We start from the raw sequence: 9,618 nt of genomic DNA, 5'->3' as shown, positions 1-9,618 counted from the left end.
GCCCCGGTGCGGCCCCGGCCCCCGCCGACCCCCCCCCCGCCCCCCGTCGCCCCCGCCCGGCCCACGCCCAGAGGCCGCCCCGGAGGCCGCCGCCAGCCGCCAGGTGAGCTCACTCGGGCGCCGCCGGGGCGGCGGGGGCCGAGCCCCCCGCGCTTGCCCGGGGAGGGCGACCGCGGCCCCCGCCGCCCCATCCCGGATGCGGCCGCTGGGGGTGGGCTTGCTCCCCTGCGGGGCGGGGCGGGGCGGGCGGCGGGGGCCCATCCCCGGCTCAGCCCGGGAGTCGGGGGACCGGCGGCACCGAGGGGGCGCGGCGGGAGGGTCCCCGCGAAGTTGGCGCCCACGCGCGCCCGGGCGGGTCCTGCGCGCGGGCACTTGCGCGGGGCGCGGCCGGCGAGCGAAAAAGGCCCCGGGTTCCAGGTGGCGCGTTCCGGCTCCGGCGGCCGCCCCCATCCCCTCGGGGCTCGTGCGGGTGCCGGGAAAAGGGGACAGAGAAACTTAGCGACCTCCTGGCGGAGTTCGAGCCGCCACGGGGAGCCGGGTGCCCGCCTTCCTCCCGGGACGCCGGAATGCCGGCGGTGACCGGGATGGGGTGCTTTTATTGATTGATTTTTCTCTGTGATTTTCAAAAACTGTGACGGTCCCTATCTTAAGGGGAAGTCGAAAGTGAGTGAAGGGGGAGGGAGGTGCTCAATGAGAAACGCTGCCTTGTGTGTCGAGTTACACGTTTCCGGAGCACACTGCCGATTATATTGGCATCTCTTCCCAAAAGTCACTTTGATTCAACTTCGATGAGTTTCTCGTAAATGGCAACATCTCCGTGGTGAGAGGCGAGAGTAAACGAGCACCAACCAGTACGGCTGATTTGATCTCCAGTGGGATAGATTCAGTTAGCCGCAAGAAGCGGGTCAGAGTTCTGAACCCAGGTTTGATTATTTTATTGAGTTATTTTACAGTTCGCCCCCCTCCCCACCCAAGTACCCTGCCTCTTCATATCCGGGATGAAGCAATTATGGAGGATGGATCTGGTTGTTTCAGTTTCCTTAATCAGATTGGGTTCATTCTCCTTGTTTTCTCTCAGTTGTTTCAAAGAGGAAGAGCTGTACATGCAAATGTGTGATAGTGAAGGGTTCTTCACCTCTAGCTAGAAATCAGTATGTGTAAAATTGTATTCATATATGTGAAGTGAAAACTTCAGTAGTGCTCTTCAACAGTGCACCTTTGACTTTTGGCACAAAGAGGGAAAAAAAAGATCACAGTTGAGTGAATATTTTGAAGTATCTCTTGCCCTCCCCCACAGTGTGAAATCTCTCCTGGCTTTGAAACAGTGTTAGCTTAAACGCTGGCTGTGCACAGGCTGCAGAGTCTGTTCCTTTTCTTGGTTTAGAGGGAGAGAAGACATTTAAACCAAAAGAAGAATTACTTGAAATCTTAAGTCCTACAAACTGTAAATGGAAAGTGTCAGTTGACTGTCCATCCCAAGTGACATTTTGGAGGGGGTCATTGTTCTTTGAAAGGTAATTGTCAAGTGGTGAAATGATGTTCTTGTTAAGTTACTTGTTACCTGGCCTTATCATAATACTGATTTGGAAATAGTATCTAGTGATTTAATCTATAATGTTGTTTATGGGAAAGTATCACTGCCCCCTGTAACTTAAATTTTCATGAGACATTCTATCTGTCCGTCATAGCTGGAGTCCTGGCCAAATACCTTTGTAAGTTCATTTTGTATGTTGTTGGACAGTGCTAGAAACTTTCTGCAGCAAAATGACCAAGAGAGATGGGAAAGGCTTTAAAGTTTGAAGTATACCTGAAAATAAACATTTCTGAAAATTCTTGACTCAGGTGGTGGGAAACAGCAAAATTTGAGCCTTTCTGAACTTTAAAAAAAATCTGCTTTGTCAGCCGCATAACTTATCTCGCAGTTGCTTTACACAGATCTTTGTGTTGAACATTGAAGGATTTTTTTTTTGATTGACTTTTCTTCATCTCGTATATTGTGAGAGAACATCTTTTAATAAATCTTACAAGTCATCCTTTCATACAACCTGTTATATGTTAACATGTCCATGAATGTTAAAATAGGACAGAGTGAAGCTCTGCACCCTACTAACATTTCTTCCTTTCCCAGGGAGATCTCTGTGGGCAGAAAGAAGTAGCAGGTTTTAAAGTATAACAAAACTGATTTGGACTTTGAACCTAGGATTGGTGATTTACTCCAGTCATTGGATTCCTAGTTTCTTGGAGGGTATTAGAGTCTAGTTAAGAAAGTTTCTTTGAGTATTGATGTAATATTAGCCTCTGAAACTATAAAGGATGATGCGAGCTGGCTATCTGGTCTTTACCCTGGTCCAGTTAAATAGGTATTTCTGTCACATGCTTTAGAACAAGGATTATCCTGGGGTCTGTGGACCTCAGAGGGTCCATGAATGGGCTTCAAAGGATTCCCGAACCTGCTATAGGTGTGACCAAAAGTTTTTGTGTATGTGTATTTTACTGAGGGAGAGGGGTCTATAGTTTTAGAAAAGAGGTCCAGGGCCTAATTAGGGAATTAGAGATGTTTGTTTTTATTAAATAAAACAGGAGTTAGAATAATTCTTAAGAGGAAAAAAATAAGAAGTAGATCTTTGTGCTCAGTACTTGCCTTTTAAAGTTGTCTTTAGTCATGTGGTCTTAGAGCCCCAAAAGCACTGCCATTTTGATCCCAAAGCAAAGAGTTGTCTTTCGGTTGGTAAGCCATGCGCACACATAAAGGGCTTGACGTGCCAATCCTGGGTGCATTGTGGCTTTTTAAAAATTGTATTTAAAAATTTAGACCAAATAGCTTGATGGTCAACAAGTGGAGGCTTGAGCTTGACAATCAGCTCTTAGAGCAAGTTGTTCATTCAGCTCCACTCTCTTACTACTCTCCAGCAGATCTGAAGTTTGACTGGAGGCAGTCGTTCTAAGAAAATGTGTTGGTGCCTTGGCAAGACAGCAGAGTACCACGGCAAAAACACAATTTCTGAGTCAAAGCAGACTTCGGTTCAAGCCTGGGTTCTTTCATTCCCTGTAGCTACTTAACCTGCCTGACCCTCCAGTTCCTCATCTGGATAAAGCCTGTCTGGTAGAGGTGTTGGGAGGCTGGTGTGAAGGTCCCTGTATGAAACTCCGAGCCCCTCATCAGGCCCACAGGAAGGACTTGGAAGCTGGATGTGGGTCATCATTAATAAGCACCTGAGTAAACATGTACAAACATGGTGTATAATAATGGTGTACATTATTTGTGAGTAAGTATGGTGAAAATATTAGCAGATTGAAACATTTTTTGCAAATCCAGTTTTCAGAGATGGGTTAGGATTGAGTGGTTCTTATGTTGTAGCCTTCTGGAGGAAAGTTGAAGGAAAATGGCGGTCCCGTTGTTAAAGCCAAGGACATGGATCCTAGGCAGAAAGGAACAGCTTCCCACCAGCAACATAGCTGTCTCTTTGGGTGATATTCCATTTAACTTTGCTCTTCATTTGTAGTTTAAATGAAAAGTCTAAATTGAAAAACTGCACATGTACTTTCTAGGCCATTGCCTGGAAAAAATGTTTCCTTCCTCCCTCCTTTTGGGGAACTTCATACACCAGAGATTGAATTAATGGAAGTTAGACCTATAGCTTTGTCTGATTTTGACATCTTTAAAATGCCTCCGTATTTGGGTACCTGCACTGATTTTTCTTAACAAGCAAGATTCTGGAAGAAATGAATTGTATTTTCCTTTCTTTAAACATTGAAGAAAGAGTATTATGAGTTGAGAGAGAGAGAAAGAGAGAGAAATGAATAAAATACTTGTAATGCTCATGGCCATAAAAATAGACTTTCTTCCACTGTTCTCTGGTCTTTCCCTTTTCCTCTTATTTATTCATGGTGAGCCTTCTTGCCTTGTGCTTTCAAGTCAGGGAGTGGTTAGGAACAACAGGCTTTAGACTTGAACCTGAGTTTGACTCCCGTATCATGAGCCAGCCAGCCTTTCTGAATCTAGAGAAGATGACCATTACAAGCAAAAGGCTTTGCTCGGTCCTAGGCCCCTGGTAAATGCTCAAAGGTGGTAGCCATTTTGAGGATGGTTTAATTGTCATCTGTGGAAGGAAATAGCTCATATATTCTTCAGAGAGAAAACCTTTAATCATACTCATTCGTGCATAAACCTTCTGGTACCATCCTACTGTTTGCATCTTCCTCGTTACCATTGGCAGGTACCCCAGCATCTACAGGACCTTTTAGACGTGCAGTGGGGTTGTATTCTCTGTTAGGCTGGCAGGGTACGTTTAGATCCTGGGTACACTGGGGCCAAACCAACAAGTATGCAGCAAGGTTTAGCTCTGTGAACCATTCAGCAACAACTGATTTCATGGCCTAGAAAAGAGGTCAGCAAACTTTCTGTAAAGGATGAGATAGTAAATGCTTTCAGCTCTGCTGGCCACCCAGGTCCCCGTCACGCCTGCCTCCTCTGTCAGCGCTTGGGGAAGGCTGCCATAGTCAGGAGTGAGTGGGCGTGGCTGTGTTCCAGCAGAGCTGTGTGGACACCGATTTTGAACTCCATATAATCTTTATGAAATATTAAAAAAATTTTTTTCAACCATTTAAAAATGTCGTGTGTGGGCAGCGGCTCATGGTATGTACAGTCCGAGGCGAGACCTGACCCACATATAAGCCGTAGTTTGCTGACCCCTTGCCTGGAAGAATGTTAGACTCATAAGTGCTTTTGATCTGTGGCATCACCAAGCGGTCCTCCCCTCTCCTCCCCGCTGCACGTGCTGCTGGTGTGGCTGCTTTATCTAATGCACCCACCTCCCCCATTAGGGTGAAGCCCCAGTAGGTTACTTGTTATTAGTTACAGTGTGTGGCCTTCCCTTCACACGCATTTTACTCACCAGTAAATTATTGCTAAAAATGTTGTCACCTTGCCCAGTTCTCCATGGAGCTTGAAGATTGAGCCCTGTCCTGTGTGATGGTTTTGAAGGGAATCAGTGCCTTTGGAGCTGTTTTACGTGTCACGTTCCAGTTACCCTCCTGTGCCCCGAAGGGGAAGTAATTGATGCTAGGCACTCAAGCTGCTAACTGGCCACTCTTACCTATATCCGGCCTCCCCGACCCGCTTCTGCATGGTGTTTGGTTAAATAAAGCGCACAAAGATTCCTCTTGTGTTCTAACCCCTGGAGATTAGCTCCAGGATTGGTGTGTACAGAGCACGTGGATGTACATGTCTGTGTGTCATTTCATCCGGCCATCACTGAAGCTCCGAGAGTCGCTTCTGGTAGTTTTCACCTTTCCTCTCTCTCTTGACCCTTCTCTCTCGGCCGTTGTATGGGATGCGGATCTGGTGACCTGGTGACCACTATGACTGGTTGGTTTATTTTCGACCCTCTCACTGCCTTTTAGCATTCCCTACTAATTTGTTTGTTTTGCAGCAAATACGTTCTTTTTGGAGTTTAACTTTTCAAAACCACTTTATGTTGAAAATAAACCCCACTTATTGAGTACCTTAGAATTTCCCCCTTCCAAATGTGAACCTAATGCAGTATCAGAGGCATGAGTTGGTATTTTAGATGTTTAGAGATAAATTGTAGTTTTGGACCATTTTATCTAAATATTAGAAATATAAAACATGTCACTGCTTTTAACGTTTAAGGGTTTCCTTCTTTTGAAAAAGGTAAATTGGGTACACATTTTCTGGGTAATGAATCCAGAGTCATAGAATAAAATGGCAAGTCAGCATCTAGGAATTTATCTTAAAGAAATAATCCGTCAAGTGTGCATAGATGTGTGTACCAGGCTGCTCACTGCACTGTCTTTTGTAATAGCAAAATATAGGAAATAAACTAAATGCCTATTAATAAAGGATTGATTAGGTCAATTAGGACCTATCCAACAGTGCAATACTGTGCAATCTTTAAACAGGATGATGCAGATCGATATTTATTGACATAGAATGTTAAAAAAAAAAAGAAGATAGCATGAGACTATGTTTAATGTGTGATTTTTTAAGGTGGACAAGAGCCCCGTATAAAGAAAGCGTCTGGAAGGGTGTACACCCAATACTAAAAGGAGCTGCTTGTCTCTAGGTAATAATATTGTGGATGATCTTTTTCTTTGTTTTTCTCATTTTTTTTTCCAACTGGTATGTGCTGCTTTTATAATCAGGAGAACATGATAAAGTTATTAAAGAATAAACATACTAATTGAAAACATGTTCTATTTGTGGCTGAGGCCTCATTCCCCAAGATGGTCAATTCCCGCCATGGTCTGTGTTGTACTGAATGAGAAGTGAAATATGGTTTCTCATATGCCTTTAAAAATGTTTTCTATATTACTAATAAGAAAGAGTATTTTCCAGATTCTTCCAACAGGAAGGAAAAAAATTCCATACAGGACTAAATAAATATCACTTTTTAGAAGAAACTCACTGAAAACACACACAGACGCATAGACGTTTATTGATAAAGAGAGTATGTGGTGCCTCATTTCTTGCTGTGAAGGATATTTTTCCCCCTATTGAAGTTCTCATAAAGTTATAAGGAATTCACACGTATGGAGGGAGTATAGGCTAGTGGGTAAAAGCATGAGCTTACTGTCTCTGTTGCTTTTGTCCACTTAGAACCTCAGTCTCCTCATCTGTAAAATGTGGATGATACCTTGCTAACCTGTTGTGAAGGTTGCACGAGGTGAGTGCTTAGCAGAGTGCCAGATACTTAGCAGTAACTCAGGAGGAGGAAGTGGTGGGAGAGGTAATAACACTGACAGTCGTGGTGCTGATAATAGTAATTAATATTAGCTGCTAGTATTTCCCCCCTTCTAGATACAGGTTTGCATGAGGGCAGAGCCTTGTTTGCCACATCCATCAGCCTCAACCCTCTAACCAGACCAGGTACCTTGACCAAGACAGGTGTGTGCCCTAGTTTCACCCAGTCATGCTCCCTCTACCCTGGTATCTCTGGGTACACTATCACAAAAACAAGAAACACACAAACAAAAAAACAGAGTGCTCAGCGGCTCACTGGCATAGACTTGGTGCTACGTAAATAGCTGTTGAATGGATGGTGACTTGAAGCGAGCATTTTCTCTAGACAGTGTGTGGGAAACTTTTAAAAGAGGATTTTGATCATCTTTAAAGTATATGGAAAGAAATTCCAGGCACAAAAACTGTAAGGGGGAGAATCTGTTTTGAGTTCTCTAGTTTTTAAATGAATCATGGCAATTTGGCTTCATTTTTCTTCTCTTAGTCAGGTACCTTCCATTTCAGCTCAGCTCTATTTGGACCTGCATCCTTATGGTGTAACTATGATAATTTGAGAAATTTTTAAACTTTATTTTCACTGAAGTTATTTTGGCATTGGAGTGCGTTCTACTCCTTGTCTAAACCTCTATGTTCTGACTGAAATACATTTTATTGTTTCTGTGGAATTAGAAACACCGACATGGCCATGAAGAGTGAGAAGTGTAGCCACATCTGTCTGGGGCATAGTTATCCGGTAACACTGGAGTGTTGAGTTCATTCATAGGAACTTGTAGGAAATACATGGAATAAAAGAATGTGGACATATTGGGATAATTTGTGGAGCACGTCGGTCAGTTATCGCTGAGTAACCACAACCCACTCCACAACTTTGTGGCTTAAAACAATGATCATTTATTTTTCAGGGGAGGGCAGTTCTTCTGCAGGTCTTGTGTGGCCTGAGGTGCTTCTTAAACCTGTTTCTTAAACCTAGTGCTTCTTAAACCTGTTGCTAAAGAAACTTGCATGGGGCAGGGAAAGAGTGAGAAGTGGGAGGAAGCATGTCTTTAAAAATCTCAAAAGAAAAATCCAATGTCTTAAAATTTTACATGAATTTTGTAGTAATACATGCCTTTGTTTTACCATAAAGTTAATAGTCTAAATAACTTGTCACTCAAATTTCATCTTCCGAATCTTTGAGAAAATTGAGTCTTCTACACTCAAAATAATAACTAATCAGCTAAAGGTTTCTGGTTGTAAACAGTAGAGACTAAATCTGGCCCCTCTGAGCAAAAAAGCCTATGAGAACAATGTGGTGTAGCTCCCAGCATTGACAACACAACTGAATTCGGAACCAGGCCTCAGAATGAATCAGATCCAGAGCAGCTTCAGGGATCCAGGTAGCAGGACTCAGCAGAGAGTGTCCTCAGGGTGCCGGGCTTCGTGACTTCTCCAGCTGTCTTTAACCCCTCTCTCTAGTGGGTGTATCTCTCAGGCTCAGACTGGGTGGCAGGTGCCTTGGTTCCTGCCTCACCAAGAAAGTACCTACTGGGGTGATTGTCATCCCTCAGCAGGGGGAGTGGTTGCAGGGCTGGTAAAACCACAGATGTCCACCATCCAAACATTTGTGGGCCTCTAAGTGTGTGTTACATTGTGCATCATCTATCACATGTAATGTTGCAACACCCCTCTCCCTCTCAACCCCACGTGCCTCTTAAACCAGTTTGAGACCCAGTCTTGTGGCTACACACCATGTATTTCCATTTCAGCTAATTGGCACTTACCACTGTCAGTGCAGTAACGTATTTATCCATTTTTTTATGTGGTGATCTTTTGTAAAACATATCATGCATTTTCCTGATATTTTAAAAGAAAAGCACGTGGAGTGTAATTTAACCATTTTTTGGTAACAGGGTCCCTGTTGAGAACGTTTTTACCCACTGCATGGTGATCCCTTTGACACACGGTGAGATAAATAAACACTAAATGTCCCAAACTGCCCTGCATTTGTTTCTGTCTCTGCTCGTAGTGTCTAGCTGCTTTCATTGTATCCTTGTTAATACCATAAAGTAAACATTTTAGACCTTCCCGTTTACAAGCCGAAGAGACAGCCTACCACGTAGGTTAAATGTTTCAATCTGTAAAATGTGCAAATACAGTGTGATTTTATTCAGAGCTTTTTCACATGTTTTCCTGTTTTATTTTACACTCTAATCTTTTGAAGTCAGAGAAGAGCATATTTTCCCCTACTTTTCAGCTAAGGATATGGTTTAGGAAAGGCCAGCAGTTACTCCTGCAGCGTAGGACTGTGGGCGGGGGAACCCCTGGGTGCTTTAAGTCCCCAAGCCTTTGCTGGGGGCAGTTCGAGAATGGTGGTTTACCAACGACAGAAGCCCCTTTTCTGGTTTCTTAAGGTTCAGAGTGAGTTAGAGCTGGGTGAACCTACGATTAACCTCCATTACCGTGGGGACACTGGTGTGTAATGGCGGTATCTAATAGTCACCTTGGTCATTTGCAGCCACTTTTGTTTATTCTTGCTTTGGAGTGCCAGTGTCTTTTTACTTCCCCACAGACGACCAGTCGAGGAGCAGATTTACCCCACCCCTTCTTCCCATTCAGCTGGTTTTGAAGTACCTCTTGGAGCCCTTCAGTCTGGCCCCCTTTTTTTTTTTTTTTTTTTAAGCTTCCCCAGGATGTAATTACCGCCTTTGGTGTAGTCACTTGTCCTCCCAATCCCTGGACTCTTCTTTTAAACGATCTGCCCTGTTTTCTGCTGTTGAGGCCCGCCGCTACAAAAGATTTTGAGAGGAGCTCTTGACACTTTTGTTTAAGTGAGTTCTCTGGACAGTGTTCTGTTAACAACAGGGTTGTATGCTGGGCCC

At 44.1% G+C, this 9,618-nt stretch overlaps 1 protein-coding gene across 1 annotated transcript in view; it reads left to right on the top strand.

The window, feature by feature from the left end:
* Positions 1–86: 86 nt before the first annotated feature.
* The window catches only part of ATXN7 (ataxin 7), a 142,654-nt gene continuing 133,122 nt past the window's right edge, over positions 87–9,618 (top strand). The window contains exon 1 of the mRNA XM_074344548.1: positions 87–103. The gene's annotated coding sequence lies outside the window, so the exon portion shown is untranslated. The remainder of the gene's footprint in view (positions 104–9,618) is intronic.

The sequence above is a fragment of the Camelus bactrianus genome, chromosome 17 (assembly GCF_048773025.1).
Source record: "Camelus bactrianus isolate YW-2024 breed Bactrian camel chromosome 17, ASM4877302v1, whole genome shotgun sequence".
Lineage (NCBI taxonomy): Eukaryota > Metazoa > Chordata > Mammalia > Artiodactyla > Camelidae > Camelus > Camelus bactrianus.
Note: the sequence above shows the minus strand (reverse complement) of the source record. Positions and strands in the feature narration are given on the sequence as shown.